The following is a 19,666-nucleotide window of genomic DNA, read 5'->3' as shown; positions in this document are numbered from 1 at the left end:
TGGTCCTGCTTCCCTACTGCGGGACAAAGAGCTCCTGTGGGGCTCTTTTCCTTGGTTGCTGTGTGGTCATGTTGATCTTAGAAAAGAGGCAGCTCATGATGGGGATGAGATTTCAATTGCTCCGGGACCGATGCATCTCCTCACGTGGGCCAGGCCTTCACACACCCAAAGCGGATCCGCGGCGGCGAAAACGATTGACAGCCGGCCTCATGACCCAGGCAGAGACGCAGAAAGAGGCTCAGCAAAGACAGGCCGACATGCCAGAAATCGCCTTGTGCTTCACAGGGCACATTCAGCCAAAGACACACACGCAGAGGGGCACGCACACACTAACCGACAGAGAGAGGGAAAGAAAGACACAGAGACTGAGAGACAGAGAGAGAAGAGAGGATGGGAGACACGCACACACGCGCGCACACATACACGCACACACACACACACAGAAACAGAGTCATACAGCAGAGGCATGGAAACACACCCCCCCCAGGCAACCCCTGAGGCTGCGGGGTTCTGCTCTCGACGAGAACGACCCTGGGGTGAGAGAAGAGCCCAGGGGCACGCAGGCCGACCTGTCCTCGAGATGACGGCGGCACGACTTTTGGGGAGACTCACCCCAACAGCGTCCGGGCAGGCCTGAGGCTGGGATGCCGTGCTGCTTCCCCCGGACTCCGCCTGGGGTTTCCTCATCCTGGTCGGCCCTTTGCGACTCCTGGCATCCGGAGACGTTCCCGTCGACCCCGTGGAGAGGTCAGACCGGAGCCTCAGAGCCCCGCCACCCAAGCACTGCCACGGAGGACTCCTGCTCTGCCAAGCCTCAGGGACGGGTTTCTAAGACAACCGTGGGAAGCACTGTGACGGCAGAAGCCGCTCGCGCCTCGCGCATGCGCATTGGCTGGACCGACTCGCGCTCCGCTCCTGGCAGTCAGGCTGCGTCCCCTTTAAATAATGCCCCCGCTGCGCGGCTGCAGCGAGGCTCCTGCTGCAGCCGCGGCGGCGTGTGGATACGGGGTCCAGCTTGGGACGCCGTGGGAGATGGGGCCGCCGGTGCCCTGTCTCAGGGCCAAACCCCCAGGAGTCCCACCCTCAGGATCTCCTTGAGCCGACTTCCACGGAGGGAAGGGGAGCTTCAGGACGCCTGCTGTGTTCTGGGGACTCCCGTTCAGATCCGATTTTGGCCCCCTCCCAGTGAGATAGGATGGGGTCACCACATCTGGTGAGGCAGGCAGGGCCTCGCTGCAGCGCAGAATGATCCCATAGGTCTCAAGGCGTAGCGTCAGCTGAAACTTCACTGATCCATCAGCCCTCTGCCTCCCTCCTCCTTCGAAAGAGCAGTGGCCTGCTCCGCTTCTAAAAGCCCTGGGGCTCCGGAAAGCCGACCGCGCTTTACAGGACACGTGCAGGCAGGAACAGGGGCGAATTCGAGGTGGAGACCATGTGACCACGCGTGGCACTGGCGTATCCCACAGCAGATGGTGTGAACGTGTGTCACCGGAGGCATACCGGGAGACGGCGAAACAAACGTTGGTGTCCAGGCATGTGCCAGTGGAAGGGGGGAAGAAGTGACCTTTCGGTCAATGCCAAGGGAAATCAAAGGACACCTGGGACTCGGTGGGTGGGGGGCCTGTGCCTGACCCGAGCCAGGTTTTCCAATGCCTATCAGAGGAGCAAAGAATCTTCTGCAGAATTCGCCCCGCCCCCAACCCTCCTCCTCCCTGGTAGCCCTGACGCAACTTCCCCTGCACCCAGCCCCAGCCCCAGCCCCAGCTCCAGACCGAGACAAAGACCCAGCCCCAGCCCCAGCCCCAGCCCAGTCCCTCTGGTTCCCTGGCATTCGTTTGGGCCACAAGATCAAGGGAGTCAGTCCACCCAGGAGCAGAGGAGAGGATGTCCCTCCAGAATGAGACAGGAAGTGCAGAGGAAATGCGACACCACCTGTCCTAGAAGACAAGGCCAGTCACGGTCGCCTAGCGCTCATTCTAGGCAGTCCACCCACCCATGAGGGGAAACATGGAGAACGAGGAAGCTTCCCTGTCTGAGACACGTATGGAAGCCAAGAAATCCAGGGTCATGAGACCTGCCCAATGAAGCAGAAAGACGTTTGGAGAGAGATACCATCATGACACGGATCTGCAGGAAGTGTGTCCCTGACGGACTGGGAAGTCATCTTTGTTGAAGACATTGGGCCAGAGCGAGAGGCATCCAGGCCCCTGAGAAACAGGTGAGGCAGAGCAAGAGGGAGGATAGAGCAGAGGCCAGAGCCCCGGCAGGATACAGCGCCGTGCCACCACCACGGGCATAAGGGGAGGGCTTCCAAAAGGGTGGCTTGTCCAGAGAGGCCAGCGTTCCAGTGACAGTGACAGGGATTGTTGCCATCTCCCATTCCCGGCTGCTTCTTCTACACGGTATGGTGGTGTGGCTTCATTTCTCAGAGAAGAGCCGTGAAAAGGTACAACCATCTTCTCTGATGTGGTCCTGCTTCCCTACTGCGGGACAAAGAGCTCCTGTGGGGCTCTTTTCCTTGGTTGCTGTGTGGTCATGTTGATCTTAGAAAAGAGGCAGCTCATGATGGGGATGAGATTTCAATTGCTCCGGGACCGATGCATCTCCTCACGTGGGCCAGGCCTTCACACACCCAAAGCGGATCCGCGGCGGCGAAAACGATTGACAGCCGGCCTCATGACCCAGGCAGAGACGCAGAAAGAGGCTCAGCAAAGACAGGCCGACATGCCAGAAATCGCCTTGTGCTTCACAGGGCACATTCAGCCAAAGACACACACGCAGAGGGGCACGCACACACTAACCGACAGAGAGAGGGAAAGAAAGACACAGAGACTGAGAGACAGAGAGAGAAGAGAGGATGGGAGACACGCACACACGCGCGCACACATACACGCACACACACACACACAGAAACAGAGTCATACAGCAGAGGCATGGAAACACACCCCCCCCAGGCAACCCCTGAGGCTGCGGGGTTCTGCTCTCGACGAGAACGACCCTGGGGTGAGAGAAGAGCCCAGGGGCACGCAGGCCGACCTGTCCTCGAGATGACGGCGGCACGACTTTTGGGGAGACTCACCCCAACAGCGTCCGGGCAGGCCTGAGGCTGGGATGCCGTGCTGCTTCCCCCGGACTCCGCCTGGGGTTTCCTCATCCTGGTCGGCCCTTTGCGACTCCTGGCATCCGGAGACGTTCCCGTCGACCCCGTGGAGAGGTCAGACCGGAGCCTCAGAGCCCCGCCACCCAAGCACTGCCACGGAGGACTCCTGCTCTGCCAAGCCTCAGGGACGGGTTTCTAAGACAACCGTGGGAAGCACTGTGACGGCAGAAGCCGCTCGCGCCTCGCGCATGCGCATTGGCTGGACCGACTCGCGCTCCGCTCCTGGCAGTCAGGCTGCGTCCCCTTTAAATAATGCCCCCGCTGCGCGGCTGCAGCGAGGCTCCTGCTGCAGCCGCGGCGGCGTGTGGATACGGGGTCCAGCTTGGGACGCCGTGGGAGATGGGGCCGCCGGTGCCCTGTCTCAGGGCCAAACCCCCAGGAGTCCCACCCTCAGGATCTCCTTGAGCCGACTTCCACGGAGGGAAGGGGAGCTTCAGGACGCCTGCTGTGTTCTGGGGACTCCCGTTCAGATCCGATTTTGGCCCCCTCCCAGTGAGATAGGATGGGCTCACCACATCTGGTGAGGCAGGCAGGGCCTCGCTGCAGCGCAGAATGATCCCATAGGTCTCAAGGCGTAGCGTCAGCTGAAACTTCACTGATCCATCAGCCCTCTGCCTCCCTCCTCCTTCGAAAGAGCAGTGGCCTGCTCCGCTTCTAAAAGCCCTGGGGCTCCGGAAAGCCGACCGCGCTTTACAGGACACGTGCAGGCAGGAACAGGGGCGAATCCGAGGTGGAGACCATGTGACCACGCGTGGCACTGGCGTATCCCACAGCAGATGGTGTGAACGTGTGTCACCGGAGGCATACCGGGAGACGGCGAAACAAACGGTGGTGTCCAGGCATGTGCCAGTGGAAGGGGGGAACAAGTGACCTTTCGGTCAATGCCAAGGGAAATCAAAGGACACCTGGGACTCGGTGGGTGGGGGGCCTGTGCCTGACCCGAGCCAGGTTTTCCAATACCTATCAGAGGAGCAAAGAATCTTCTGCAGAATTCGCCCCGCCCCCAACACTCCTCCTCCCTGGTAGCCCTGACGCAACTTCCCCTGCACCCAGCCCCAGCCCCAGCCCCAGCTCCAGACCGAGACAAAGACCCAGCCCCAGCCCCAGCCCCAGCCCAGTCCCTCTGGTTCCCTGACATTCGTTTGGGCCACAAGATCAAGGGAGTCAGTCCACCCAGGAGCAGAGGAGAGGATGTCCCTCCAGAATGAGACAGGAAGTGCAGAGGAAATGCGACACCACCTGTCCTAGAAGACAAGGCCAGTCACGGTCGCCTAGCGCTCATTCTAGGCAATCCACCCACCCATGAGGGGAAACATGGAGAACGAGGAAGCTTCCCTGTCTGAGACACGTATGGAAGCCAAGAAATCCAGGGTCATGAGACCTGCCCAATGAAGCAGAAAGACGTTTGGAGAGAGATACCATCATGACACGGATCTGCAGGAAGTGTGTCCCTGACGGACTGGGAAGTCATCTTTGTTGAAGACATTGGGCCAGAGCGAGAGGCATCCAGGCCCCTGAGAAACAGGTGAGGCAGATCAAGAGGGAGGATAGAGCAGAAGCCAGAGCCCCGGCAGGATACAGCGCCGTGCCACCACCACGGGCATAAGGGGAGGGCTTCCAAAAGGGTGGCTTGTCCAGAGAGGCCAGCGTTCCAGTGACAGTGACAGGGATTGTTGCCATCTCCCATTCCCGGCTGCTTCTTCTACACGGTATGGTGGTGTGGCTTCATTTCTCAGAGAAGAGCCGTGAAAAGGTACAACCATCTTCTCTGATGTGGTCCTGCTTCCCTACTGCGGGACAAAGAGCTCCTGTGGGGCTCTTTTCCTTGGTTGCTGTGTGGTCATGTTGATCTTAGAAAAGAGGCAGCTCATGATGGGGATGAGATTTCAATTGCTCCGGGACCGATGCATCTCCTCACGTGGGCCAGGCCTTCACACACCCAAAGCGGATCCGCGGCGGCGAAAACGATTGACAGCCGGCCTCATGACCCAGGCAGAGACGCAGAAAGAGGCTCAGCAAAGACAGGCCGACATGCCAGAAATCGCCTTGTGCTGCACAGGGCACATTCAGCCAAAGACACACACGCAGAGGGGCACGCACACACTAACCGACAGAGAGAGGGAAAGAAAGACACAGAGACTGAGAGACAGAGAGAGAAGAGAGGATGGGAGACACGCACACACGCGCGCACACATACACGCACACACACACACACAGAAACAGAGTCATACAGCAGAGGCATGGAAACACACCCCCCCCAGGCAACCCCTGAGGCTGCGGGGTTCTGCTCTCGACGAGAACGACCCTGGGGTGAGAGAAGAGCCCAGGGGCACGCAGGCCGACCTGTCCTCGAGATGACGGCGGCACGACTTTTGGGGAGACTCACCCCAACAGCGTCCGGGCAGGCCTGAGGCTGGGTTGCCGTGCTGCTTCCCCCGGACTCCGCCTGGGGTTTCCTCATCCTGGTCGGCCCTTTGCGACTCCTGGCATCAGGAGACGTTCCCGTCGACCCCGTGGAGAGGTCAGACCGGAGCCTCAGAGCCCCGCCACCCAAGCACTGCCACGGAGGACTCCTGCTCTGCCAAGCCTCAGGGACGGGTTTCTAAGACAACCGTGGGAAGCACTGTGACGGCAGAAGCCGCTCGCGCCTCGCGCATGCGCATTGGCTGCACCGACTCGCGCTCCGCTCCTGGCAGTCAGGCTGCGTCCCCTTTAAATAATGCCCCCGCTGCGCGGCTGCAGCGAGGCTCCTGCTGCAGCCGCGGCGGCGTGTGGATACGGGGTCCAGCTTGGGACGCCGTGGGAGATGGGGCCGCCGGTGCCCTGTCTCAGGGCCAAACCCCCAGGAGTCCCGCCCTCAGGATCTCCTTGAGCCGACTTCCACGGAGGGAAGGGGAGCTTCAGGACGCCTGCTGTGTTCTGGGGACTCCCGTTCAGATCCGATTTTGGCCCCCTCCCAGTGAGATAGGATGGGCTCACCACATCTGGTGAGGCAGGCAGGGCCTCGCTGCAGCGCAGAATGATCCCATAGGTCTCAAGGCGAAGCGTCAGCTGAAACTTCACTGATCCATCAGCCCTCTGCCTCCCTCCTCCTTCGAAAGAGCAGTGGCCTGCTCCGCTTCTAAAAGCCCTGGGGCTCCGGAAAGCCGACCGCGCTTTACAGGACACGTGCAGGCAGGAACAGGGGCAAATCCGAGGTGGAGACCATGTGACCACGCGTGGCACTGGCGTATCCCACAGCAGATGGTGTGAACGTGTGTCACCGGAGGCATACCGGGAGACGGCGAAACAAACGGTGGTGTCCAGGCATGTGCCAGTGGAAGGGGGGAAGAAGTGACCTTTCGGTCAATGCCAAGGGAAATCAAAGGACACCTGGGACTCGGTGGGTGGGGGGCCTGTGCCTGACCCAAGCCAGGTTTTCCAATGCCTATCAGAGGAGCAAAGAATCTTCTGCAGAATTCGCCCCGCCCCCAACCCTCCTCCTCCCTGGTAGCCCTGACGCAACTTCCCCTGCACCCAGCCCCAGCCCCAGCCCCAGCTCCAGACCGAGACAAAGACCCAGCCCCAGCCCCAGCCCCAGCCCAGTCCCTCTGGTTCCCTGACATTCGTTTGGGCCACAAGATCAAGGGAGTCAGTCCACCCAGGAGCAGAGGAGAGGATGTCCCTCCAGAATGAGACAGGAAGTGCAGAGGAAATGCGACACCACCTGTCCTAGAAGACAAGGCCAGTCACGGTCGCCTAGCGCTCATTCTAGGCAGTCCACCCACCCATGAGGGGAAACATGGAGAACAAGGAAGCTTCCCTGTCTGAGACACGTATGGAAGCCAAGAAATCCAGGGTCATGAGACCTGCCCAATGAAGCAGAAAGACGTTTGGAGAGAGATACCATCATGACACGGATCTGCAGGAAGTGTGTCCCTGACGGACTGGGAAGTCATCTTTGTTGAAGACATTGGGCCAGAGCGAGAGGCATCCAGGCCCCTGAGAAACAGGTGAGGCAGAGCAAGAGGGAGGATAGAGCAGAGGCCAGAGCCCCGGCAGGATACAGCGCCGTGCCACCACCACGGGCATAAGGGGAGGGCTTCCAAAAGGGTGGCTTGTCCAGAGAGGCCAGCGTTCCAGTGACAGTGACAGGGATTGTTGCCATCTCCCATTCCCGGCTGCTTCTTCTACACGGTATGGTGGTGTGGCTTCATTTCTCAGAGAAGAGCCGTGAAAAGGTACAACCATCTTCTCTGATGTGGTCCTGCTTCCCTACTGCGGGACAAAGAGCTCCTGTGGGGCTCTTTTCCTTGGTTGCTGTGTGGTCATGTTGATCTTAGAAAAGAGGCAGCTCATGATGGGGATGAGATTTCAATTGCTCCGGGACCGATGCATCTCCTCACGTGGGCCAGGCCTTCACACACCCAAAGCGGATCCGCGGCGGCGAAAACGATTGACAGCCGGCCTCATGACCCAGGCAGAGACGCAGAAAGAGGCTCAGCAAAGACAGGCCGACATGCCAGAAATCGCCTTGTGCTTCACAGGGCACATTCAGCCAAAGACACACACGCAGAGGGGCACGCACACACTAACCGACAGAGAGAGGGAAAGAAAGACACAGAGACTGAGAGACAGAGAGAGAAGAGAGGATGGGAGACACGCACACACGCGCGCACACATACACGCACACACACACACACAGAAACAGAGTCATACAGCAGAGGCATGGAAACACACCCCCCCCAGGCAACCCCTGAGGCTGCGGGGTTCTGCTCTCGACGAGAACGACCCTGGGGTGAGAGAAGAGCCCAGGGGCACGCAGGCCGACCTGTCCTCGAGATGACGGCGGCACGACTTTTGGGGAGACTCACCCCAACAGCGTCCGGGCAGGCCTGAGGCTGGGATGCCGTGCTGCTTCCCCCGGACTCCGCCTGGGGTTTCCTCATCCTGGTCGGCCCTTTGCGACTCCTGGCATCCGGAGACGTTCCCGTCGACCCCGTGGAGAGGTCAGACCGGAGCCTCAGAGCCCCGCCACCCAAGCACTGCCACGGAGGACTCCTGCTCTGCCAAGCCTCAGGGACGGGTTTCTAAGACAACCGTGGGAAGCACTGTGACGGCAGAAGCCGCTCGCGCCTCGCGCATGCGCATTGGCTGGACCGACTCGCGCTCCGCTCCTGGCAGTCAGGCTGCGTCCCCTTTAAATAATGCCCCCGCTGCGCGGCTGCAGCGAGGCTCCTGCTGCAGCCGCGGCGGCGTGTGGATACGGGGTCCAGCTTGGGACGCCGTGGGAGATGGGGCCGCCGGTGCCCTGTCTCAGGGCCCAACCCCCAGGAGTCCCACCCTCAGGATCTCCTTGAGCCGACTTCCACGGAGGGAAGGGGAGCTTCAGGACGCCTGCTGTGTTCTGGGGACTCCCGTTCAGATCCGATTTTGGCCCCCTCCCAGTGAGATAGGATGGGCTCACCACATCTGGTGAGGCAGGCAGGGCCTCGCTGCAGCGCAGAATGATCCCATAGGTCTCAAGGCGTAGCGTCAGCTGAAACTTCACTGATCCATCAGCCCTCTGCCTCCCTCCTCCTTCGAAAGAGCAGTGGCCTGCTCCGCTTCTAAAAGCCCTGGGGCTCCGGAAAGCCGACCGCGCTTTACAGGACACGTGCAGGCAGGAACAGGGGCGAATCCGAGGTGGAGACCATGTGACCACGCGTGGCACTGGCGTATCCCACAGCAGATGGTGTGAACGTGTGTCACCGGAGGCATACCGGGAGACGGCGAAACAAACGGTGGTGTCCAGGCATGTGCCAGTGGAAGGGGGGAACAAGTGACCTTTCGGTCAATGCCAAGGGAAATCAAAGGACACCTGGGACTCGGTGGGTGGGGGGCCTGTGCCTGACCCAAGCCAGGTTTTCCAATACCTATCAGAGGAGCAAAGAATCTTCTGCAGAATTCGCCCCGCCCCCAACACTCCTCCTCCCTGGTAGCCCTGACGCAACTTCCCCTGCACCCAGCCCCAGCCCCAGCCCCAGCTCCAGACCGAGACAAAGACCCAGCCCCAGCCCCAGCCCCAGCCCAGTCCCTCTGGTTCCCTGACATTCGTTTGGGCCACAAGATCAAGGGAGTCAGTCCACCCAGGAGCAGAGGAGAGGATGTCCCTCCAGAATGAGACAGGAAGTGCAGAGGAAATGCGACACCACCTGTCCTAGAAGACAAGGCCAGTCACGGTCGCCTAGCGCTCATTCTAGGCAGTCCACCCACCCATGAGGGGAAACATGGAGAACAAGGAAGCTTCCCTGTCTGAGACACGTATGGAAGCCAAGAAATCCAGGGTCATGAGACCTGCCCAATGAAGCAGAAAGACGTTTGGAGAGAGATACCATCATGACACGGATCTGCAGGAAGTGTGTCCCTGACGGACTGGGAAGTCATCTTTGTTGAAGACATTGGGCCAGAGCGAGAGGCATCCAGGCCCCTGAGAAACAGGTGAGGCAGAGCAAGAGGGAGGATAGAGCAGAGGCCAGAGCCCCGGCAGGATACAGCGCCGTGCCACCACCACGGGCATAAGGGGAGGGCTTCCAAAAGGGTGGCTTGTCCAGAGAGGCCAGCGTTCCAGTGACAGTGACAGGGATTGTTGCCATCTCCCATTCCCGGCTGCTTCTTCTACACGGTATGGTGGTGTGGCTTCATTTCTCAGAGAAGAGCCGTGAAAAGGTACAACCATCTTCTCTGATGTGGTCCTGCTTCCCTACTGCGGGACAAAGAGCTCCTGTGGGGCTCTTTTCCTTGGTTGCTGTGTGGTCATGTTGATCTTAGAAAAGAGGCAGCTCATGATGGGGATGAGATTTCAATTGCTCCGGGACCGATGCATCTCCTCACGTGGGCCAGGCCTTCACACACCCAAAGCGGATCCGCGGCGGCGAAAACGATTGACAGCCGGCCTCATGACCCAGGCAGAGACGCAGAAAGAGGCTCAGCAAAGACAGGCCGACATGCCAGAAATCGCCTTGTGCTTCACAGGGCACATTCAGCCAAAGACACACACGCAGAGGGGCACGCACACACTAACCGACAGAGAGAGGGAAAGAAAGACACAGAGACTGAGAGACAGAGAGAGAAGAGAGGATGGGAGACACGCACACACGCGCGCACACATACACGCACACACACACACACAGAAACAGAGTCATACAGCAGAGGCATGGAAACACACCCCCCCCAGGCAACCCCTGAGGCTGCGGGGTTCTGCTCTCGACGAGAACGACCCTGGGGTGAGAGAAGAGCCCAGGGGCACGCAGGCCGACCTGTCCTCGAGATGACGGCGGCACGACTTTTGGGGAGACTCACCCCAACAGCGTCCGGGCAGGCCTGAGGCTGGGATGCCGTGCTGCTTCCCCCGGACTCCGCCTGGGGTTTCCTCATCCTGGTCGGCCCTTTGCGACTCCTGGCATCCGGAGACGTTCCCGTCGACCCCGTGGAGAGGTCAGACCGGAGCCTCAGAGCCCCGCCACCCAAGCACTGCCACGGAGGACTCCTGCTCTGCCAAGCCTCAGGGACGGGTTTCTAAGACAACCGTGGGAAGCACTGTGACGGCAGAAGCCGCTCGCGCCTCGCGCATGCGCATTGGCTGGACCGACTCGCGCTCCGCTCCTGGCAGTCAGGCTGCGTCCCCTTTAAATAATGCCCCCGCTGCGCGGCTGCAGCGAGGCTCCTGCTGCAGCCGCGGCGGCGTGTGGATACGGGGTCCAGCTTGGGACGCCGTGGGAGATGGGGCCGCCGGTGCCCTGTCTCAGGGCCAAACCCCCAGGAGTCCCACCCTCAGGATCTCCTTGAGCCGACTTCCACGGAGGGAAGGGGAGCTTCAGGACGCCTGCTGTGTTCTGGGGACTCCCGTTCAGATCCGATTTTGGCCCCCTCCCAGTGAGATAGGATGGGCTCACCACATCTGGTGAGGCAGGCAGGGCCTCGCTGCAGCGCAGAATGATCCCATAGGTCTCAAGGCGTAGCGTCAGCTGAAACTTCACTGATCCATCAGCCCTCTGCCTCCCTCCTCCTTCGAAAGAGCAGTGGCCTGCTCCGCTTCTAAAAGCCCTGGGGCTCCGGAAAGCCGACCGCGCTTTACAGGACACGTGCAGGCAGGAACAGGGGCGAATCCGAGGTGGAGACCATGTGACCACGCGTGGCACTGGCGTATCCCACAGCAGATGGTGTGAACGTGTGTCACCGGAGGCATACCGGGAGACGGCGAAACAAACGGTGGTGTCCAGGCATGTGCCAGTGGAAGGGGGGAACAAGTGACCTTTCGGTCAATGCCAAGGGAAATCAAAGGACACCTGGGACTCGGTGGGTGGGGGGCCTGTGCCTGACCCAAGCCAGGTTTTCCAATGCCTATCAGAGGAGCAAAGAATCTTCTGCAGAATTCGCCCCGCCCCCAACACTCCTCCTCCCTGGTAGCCCTGACGCAACTTCCCCTGCACCCAGCCCCAGCCCCAGCCCCAGCTCCAGACCGAGACAAAGACCCAGCCCCAGCCCCAGCCCCAGCCCAGTCCCTCTGGTTCCCTGACATTCGTTTGGGCCACAAGATCAAGGGAGTCAGTCCACCCAGGAGCAGAGGAGAGGATGTCCCTCCAGAATGAGACAGGAAGTGCAGAGGAAATGCGACACCACCTGTCCTAGAAGACAAGGCCAGTCACGGTCGCCTAGCGCTCATTCTAGGCAATCCACCCACCCATGAGGGGAAACATGGAGAACGAGGAAGCTTCCCTGTCTGAGACACGTATGGAAGCCAAGAAATCCAGGGTCATGAGACCTGCCCAATGAAGCAGAAAGACGTTTGGAGAGAGATACCATCATGACACGGATCTGCAGGAAGTGTGTCCCTGACGGACTGGGAAGTCATCTTTGTTGAAGACATTGGGCCAGAGCGAGAGGCATCCAGGCCCCTGAGAAACAGGTGAGGCAGAGCAAGAGGGAGGATAGAGCAGAAGCCAGAGCCCCGGCAGGATACAGCGCCGTGCCACCACCACGGGCATAAGGGGAGGGCTTCCAAAAGGGTGGCTTGTCCAGAGAGGCCAGCGTTCCAGTGACAGTGACAGGGATTGTTGCCATCTCCCATTCCCGGCTGCTTCTTCTACACGGTATGGTGGTGTGGCTTCATTTCTCAGAGAAGAGCCGTGAAAAGGTACAACCATCTTCTCTGATGTGGTCCTGCTTCCCTACTGCGGGACAAAGAGCTCCTGTGGGGCTCTTTTCCTTGGTTGCTGTGTGGTCATGTTGATCTTAGAAAAGAGGCAGCTCATGATGGGGATGAGATTTCAATTGCTCCGGGACCGATGCATCTCCTCACGTGGGCCAGGCCTTCACACACCCAAAGCGGATCCGCGGCGGCGAAAACGATTGACAGCCGGCCTCATGACCCAGGCAGAGACGCAGAAAGAGGCTCAGCAAAGACAGGCCGACATGCCAGAAATCGCCTTGTGCTTCACAGGGCACATTCAGCCAAAGACACACACGCAGAGGGGCACGCACACACTAACCGACAGAGAGAGGGAAAGAAAGACACAGAGACTGAGAGACAGAGAGAGAAGAGAGGATGGGAGACACGCACACACGCGCGCACACATACACGCACACACACACACACAGAAACAGAGTCATACAGCAGAGGCATGGAAACACACCCCCCCCAGGCAACCCCTGAGGCTGCGGGGTTCTGCTCTCGACGAGAACGACCCTGGGGTGAGAGAAGAGCCCAGGGGCACGCAGGCCGACCTGTCCTCGAGATGACGGCGGCACGACTTTTGGGGAGACTCACCCCAACAGCGTCCGGGCAGGCCTGAGGCTGGGATGCCGTGCTGCTTCCCCCGGACTCCGCCTGGGGTTTCCTCATCCTGGTCGGCCCTTTGCGACTCCTGGCATCCGGAGACGTTCCCGTCGACCCCGTGGAGAGGTCAGACCGGAGCCTCAGAGCCCCGCCACCCAAGCACTGCCACGGAGGACTCCTGCTCTGCCAAGCCTCAGGGACGGGTTTCTAAGACAACCGTGGGAAGCACTGTGACGGCAGAAGCCGCTCGCGCCTCGCGCATGCGCATTGGCTGGACCGACTCGCGCTCCGCTCCTGGCAGTCAGGCTGCGTCCCCTTTAAATAATGCCCCCGCTGCGCGGCTGCAGCGAGGCTCCTGCTGCAGCCGCGGCGGCGTGTGGATACGGGGTCCAGCTTGGGACGCCGTGGGAGATGGGGCCGCCGGTGCCCTGTCTCAGGGCCAAACCCCCAGGAGTCCCACCCTCAGGATCTCCTTGAGCCGACTTCCACGGAGGGAAGGGGAGCTTCAGGACGCCTGCTGTGTTCTGGGGACTCCCGTTCAGATCCGATTTTGGCCCCCTCCCAGTGAGATAGGATGGGCTCACCACATCTGGTGAGGCAGGCAGGGCCTCGCTGCAGCGCAGAATGATCCCATAGGTCTCAAGGCGTAGCGTCAGCTGAAACTTCACTGATCCATCAGCCCTCTGCCTCCCTCCTCCTTCGAAAGAGCAGTGGCCTGCTCCGCTTCTAAAAGCCCTGGGGCTCCGGAAAGCCGACCGCGCTTTACAGGACACGTGCAGGCAGGAACAGGGGCGAATCCGAGGTGGAGACCATGTGACCACGCGTGGCACTGGCGTATCCCACAGCAGATGGTGTGAACGTGTGTCACCGGAGGCATACCGGGAGACGGCGAAACAAACGGTGGTGTCCAGGCATGTGTCAGTGGAAGGGGGGAACAAGTGACCTTTCGGTCAATGCCAAGGGAAATCAAAGGACACCTGGGACTCGGTGGGTGGGGGGCCTGTGCCTGACCCAAGCCAGGTTTTCCAATACCTATCAGAGGAGCAAAGAATCTTCTGCAGAATTCGCCCCGCCCCCAACACTCCTCCTCCCTGGTAGCCCTGACGCAACTTCCCCTGCACCCAGCCCCAGCCCCAGCCCCAGCTCCAGACCGAGACAAAGACCCAGCCCCAGCCCCAGCCCCAGCCCAGTCCCTCTGGTTCCCTGACATTCGTTTGGGCCACAAGATCAAGGGAGTCAGTCCACCCAGGAGCAGAGGAGAGGATGTCCCTCCAGAATGAGACAGGAAGTGCAGAGGAAATGCGACACCACCTGTCCTAGAAGACAAGGCCAGTCACGGTCGCCTAGCGCTCATTCTAGGCAATCCACCCACCCATGAGGGGAAACATGGAGAACAAGGAAGCTTCCCTGTCTGAGACACGTATGGAAGCCAAGAAATCCAGGGTCATGAGACCTGCCCAATGAAGCAGAATGACGTTTGGAGAGAGATACCATCATGACACGGATCTGCAGGAAGTGTGTCCCTGACGGACTGGGAAGTCATCTTTGTTGAAGACATTGGGCCAGAGCGAGAGGCATCCATGCCCCTGAGAAACAGGTGAGGCAGAGCAAGAGGGAGGATAGAGCAGAGGCCAGAGCCCCGGCAGGATACAGCGCCGTGCCACCACCACGGGCATAAGGGGAGGGCTTCCAAAAGGGTGGCTTGTCCAGAGAGGCCAGCGTTCCAGTGACAGTGACAGGGATTGTTGCCATCTCCCATTCCCGGCTGCTTCTTCTACACGGTATGGTGGTGTGGCTTCATTTCTCAGAGAAGAGCCGTGAAAAGGTACAACCATCTTCTCTGATGTGGTCCTGCTTCCCTACTGCGGGACAAAGAGCTCCTGTGGGGCTCTTTTCCTTGGTTGCTGTGTGGTCATGTTGATCTTAGAAAAGAGGCAGCTCATGATGGGGATGAGATTTCAATTGCTCCGGGACCGATGCATCTCCTCACGTGGGCCAGGCCTTCACACACCCAAAGCGGATCCGCGGCGGCGAAAACGATTGACAGCCGGCCTCATGACCCAGGCAGAGACGCAGAAAGAGGCTCAGCAAAGACAGGCCGACATGCCAGAAATCGCCTTGTGCTGCACAGGGCACATTCAGCCAAAGACACACACGCAGAGGGGCACGCACACACTAACCGACAGAGAGAGGGAAAGAAAGACACAGAGACTGAGAGACAGAGAGAGAAGAGAGGATGGGAGACACGCACACACGCGCGCACACATACACGCACACACACACACACAGAAACAGAGTCATACAGCAGAGGCATGGAAACACACCCCCCCCCCAGGCAACCCCTGAGGCTGCGGGGTTCTGCTCTCGACGAGAACGACCCTGGGGTGAGAGAAGAGCCCAGGGGCACGCAGGCCGACCTGTCCTCGAGATGACGGCGGCACGACTTTTGGGGAGACTCACCCCAACAGCGTCCGGGCAGGCCTGAGGCTGGGATGCCGTGCTGCTTCCCCCGGACTCCGCCTGGGGTTTCCTCATCCTGGTCGGCCCTTTGCGACTCCTGGCATCCGGAGACGTTCCCGTCGACCCCGTGGAGAGGTCAGACCGGAGCCTCAGAGCCCCGCCACCCAAGCACTGCCACGGAGGACTCCTGCTCTGCCAAGCCTCAGGGACGGGTTTCTAAGACAACCGTGGGAAGCACTGTGACGGCAGAAGCCGCTCGCGCCTCGCGCATGCGCATTGGCTGGACCGACTCGCGCTCCGCTCCTGGCAGTCAGGCTGCGTCCCCTTTAAATAATGCCCCCGCTGCGCGGCTGCAGCGAGGCTCCTGCTGCAGCCGCGGCGGCGTGTGGATACGGGGTCCAGCTTGGGACGCCGTGGGAGATGGGGCCGCCGGTGCCCTGTCTCAGGGCCAAACCCCCAGGAGTCCCACCCTCAGGATCTCCTTGAGCCGACTTCCACGGAGGGAAGGGGAGCTTCAGGACGCCTGCTGTGTTCTGGGGACTCCCGTTCAGATCCGATTTTGGCCCCCTCCCAGTGAGATAGGATGGGCTCACCACATCTGGTGAGGCAGGCAGGGCCTCGCTGCAGCGCAGAATGATCCCATAGGTCTCAAGGCGTAGCGTCAGCTGAAACTTCACTGATCCATCAGCCCTCTGCCTCCCTCCTCCTTCGAAAGAGCAGTGGCCTGCTCCGCTTCTAAAAGCCCTGGGGCTCCGGAAAGCCGACCGCGCTTTACAGGACACGTGCAGGCAGGAACAGGGGCGAATCCGAGGTGGAGACCATGTGACCACGCGTGGCACTGGCGTATCCCACAGCAGATGGTGTGAACGTGTGTCACCGGAGGCATACCGGGAGACGGCGAAACAAACGGTGGTGTCCAGGCATGTGCCAGTGGAAGGGGGGAACAAGTGACCTTTCGGTCAATGCCAAGGGAAATCAAAGGACACCTGGGACTCGGTGGGTGGGGGGCCTGTGCCTGACCCAAGCCAGGTTTTCCAATACCTATCAGAGGAGCAAAGAATCTTCTGCAGAATTCGCCCCGCCCCCAACACTCCTCCTCCCTGGTAGCCCTGACGCAACTTCCCCTGCACCCAGCCCCAGCCCCAGCCCCAGCTCCAGACCGAGACAAAGACCCAGCCCCAGCCCCAGCCCCAGCCCAGTCCCTCTGGTTCCCTGACATTCGTTTGGGCCACAAGATCAAGGGAGTCAGTCCACCCAGGAGCAGAGGAGAGGATGTCCCTCCAGAATGAGACAGGAAGTGCAGAGGAAATGCGACACCACCTGTCCTAGAAGACAAGGCCAGTCACGGTCGCCTAGCGCTCATTCTAGGCAATCCACCCACCCATGAGGGGAAACATGGAGAACGAGGAAGCTTCCCTGTCTGAGACACGTATGGAAGCCAAGAAATCCAGGGTCATGAGACCTGCCCAATGAAGCAGAAAGACGTTTGGAGAGAGATACCATCATGACACGGATCTGCAGGAAGTGTGTCCCTGACGGACTGGGAAGTCATCTTTGTTGAAGACATTGGGCCAGAGCGAGAGGCATCCAGGCCCCTGAGAAACAGGTGAGGCAGAGCAAGAGGGAGGATAGAGCAGAAGCCAGAGCCCCGGCAGGATACAGCGCCGTGCCACCACCACGGGCATAAGGGGAGGGCTTCCAAAAGGGTGGCTTGTCCAGAGAGGCCAGCGTTCCAGTGACAGTGACAGGGATTGTTGCCATCTCCCATTCCCGGCTGCTTCTTCTACACGGTATGGTGGTGTGGCTTCATTTCTCAGAGAAGAGCCGTGAAAAGGTACAACCATCTTCTCTGATGTGGTCCTGCTTCCCTACTGCGGGACAAAGAGCTCCTGTGGGGCTCTTTTCCTTGGTTGCTGTGTGGTCATGTTGATCTTAGAAAAGAGGCAGCTCATGATGGGGATGAGATTTCAATTGCTCCGGGACCGATGCATCTCCTCACGTGGGCCAGGCCTTCACACACCCAAAGCGGATCCGCGGCGGCGAAAACGATTGACAGCCGGCCTCATGACCCAGGCAGAGACGCAGAAAGAGGCTCAGCAAAGACAGGCCGACATGCCAGAAATCGCCTTGTGCTGCACAGGGCACATTCAGCCAAAGACACACACGCAGAGGGGCACGCACACACTAACCGACAGAGAGAGGGAAAGAAAGACACAGAGACTGAGAGACAGAGAGAGAAGAGAGGATGGGAGACACGCACACACGCGCGCACACATACACGCACACACACACACACAGAAACAGAGTCATACAGCAGAGGCATGGAAACACACCCCCCCCAGGCAACCCCTGAGGCTGCGGGGTTCTGCTCTCGACGAGAACGACCCTGGGGTGAGAGAAGAGCCCAGGGGCACGCAGGCCGACCTGTCCTCGAGATGACGGCGGCACGACTTTTGGGGAGACTCACCCCAACAGCGTCCGGGCAGGCCTGAGGCTGGGATGCCGTGCTGCTTCCCCCGGACTCCGCCTGGGGTTTCCTCATCCTGGTCGGCCCTTTGCGACTCCTGGCATCCGGAGACGTTCCCGTCGACCCCGTGGAGAGGTCAGACCGGAGCCTCAGAGCCCCGCCACCCAAGCACTGCCACGGAGGACTCCTGCTCTGCCAAGCCTCAGGGACGGGTTTCTAAGACAACCGTGGGAAGCACTGTGACGGCAGAAGCCGCTCGCGCCTCGCGCATGCGCATTGGCTGGACCGACTCGCGCTCCGCTCCTGGCAGTCAGGCTGCGTCCCCTTTAAATAATGCCCCCGCTGCGCGGCTGCAGCGAGGCTCCTGCTGCAGCCGCGGCGGCGTGTGGATACGGGGTCCAGCTTGGGACGCCGTGGGAGATGGGGCCGCCGGTGCCCTGTCTCAGGGCCAAACCCCCAGGAGTCCCACCCTCAGGATCTCCTTGAGCCGACTTCCACGGAGGGAAGGGGAGCTTCAGGACGCCTGCTGTGTTCTGGGGACTCCCGTTCAGATCCGATTTTGGCCCCCTCCCAGTGAGATAGGATGGGCTCACCACATCTGGTGAGGCAGGCAGGGCCTCGCTGCAGCGCAGAATGATCCCATAGGTCTCAAGGCGTAGCGTCAGCTGAAACTTCACTGATCCATCAGCCCTCTGCCTCCCTCCTCCTTCGAAAGAGCAGTGGCCTGCTCCGCTTCTAAAAGCCCTGGGGCTCCGGAAAGCCGACCGCGCTTTACAGGACACGTGCAGGCAGGAACAGGGGCGAATCCGAGGTGGAGACCATGTGACCACGCGTGGCACTGGCGTATCCCACAGCAGATGGTGTGAACGTGTGTCACCGGAGGCATACCGGGAGACGGCGAAACAAACGGTGGTGTCCAGGCATGTGCCAGTGGAAGGGGGGAACAAGTGACATTTCGGTCAATGCCAAGGGAAATCAAAGGACACCTGGGACTCGGTGGGTGGGGGGCCTGTGCCTGACCCAAGCCAGGTTTTCCAATGCCTATCAGAGGAGCAAAGAATCTTCTGCAGAATTCGCCCCGCCCCCAACCCTCCTCCTCCCTGGTAGCCCTGACGCAACTTCCCCTGCACCCAGCCCCAGCCCCAGCCCGAGCCCCAGCCCCAGCCCCAGACACAGACCCAGCCCCAGCCCCAGCCCCAGCCCAGTCCCTCTGGTTCCTTGACATTCGTTTGGGCCACAAGATCAAGGGAGTCAGTCCACCCAGGAGCAGAGGAGAGGATGTCCCTCAAGAATGAGACAGGAAGTGCAGAGGAAATGCGACACCACCTGTCCTAGAAGACAAGGCCAGTCACGGTCGCCTAGCGCTCATTCTAGGCAGTCCACCCACCCATGAGGGGAAACATGGAGAACAAGGAAGCTTCCCTGTCTGAGACACGTATGGAAGCCAAGAAATCCAGGGTCATGAGACCTGCCCAATGAAGCAGAAAGACGTTTGGAGAGAGATACCATCATGACACGGATCTGCAGGAAGTGTGTCCCTGACGGACTGGGAAGTCATCTTTGTTGAAGACATTGGGCCAGAGCGAGAGGCATCCAGGCCCCTGAGAAACAGGTGAGGCAGAGCAAGAGGGAGGATAGAACAGAGGCCAGAGCCCCGGCAGGATACAGCGCCGTGCCACCACCACGGGCATAAGGGGAGGGCTTCCAAAAGGGTGGCTTGTCCAGAGAGGCCAGCGTTCCAGTGACAGTGACAGGGATTGTTGCCATCTCCCATTCCCGGCTG

The 19,666-nt window shown here is 60.2% G+C and overlaps 1 protein-coding gene across 4 annotated transcripts in view; it reads right to left on the bottom strand.

Moving 5' to 3' along the window:
* LOC134738772 (uncharacterized) overlaps positions 1-19,666 on the bottom strand; it is a 163,333-nt gene that overhangs the window by 34,079 nt on the left and 109,588 nt on the right. The gene's annotated exons all lie outside the window — the stretch shown is intronic.

This window comes from Pongo pygmaeus, chromosome 19 (assembly GCF_028885625.2).
Source record: "Pongo pygmaeus isolate AG05252 chromosome 19, NHGRI_mPonPyg2-v2.0_pri, whole genome shotgun sequence".
NCBI lineage: Eukaryota > Metazoa > Chordata > Mammalia > Primates > Hominidae > Pongo > Pongo pygmaeus.
The sequence above is the reverse complement of the archived record's forward strand: the minus strand, read 5'-3'. Positions and strand labels throughout refer to the sequence as shown.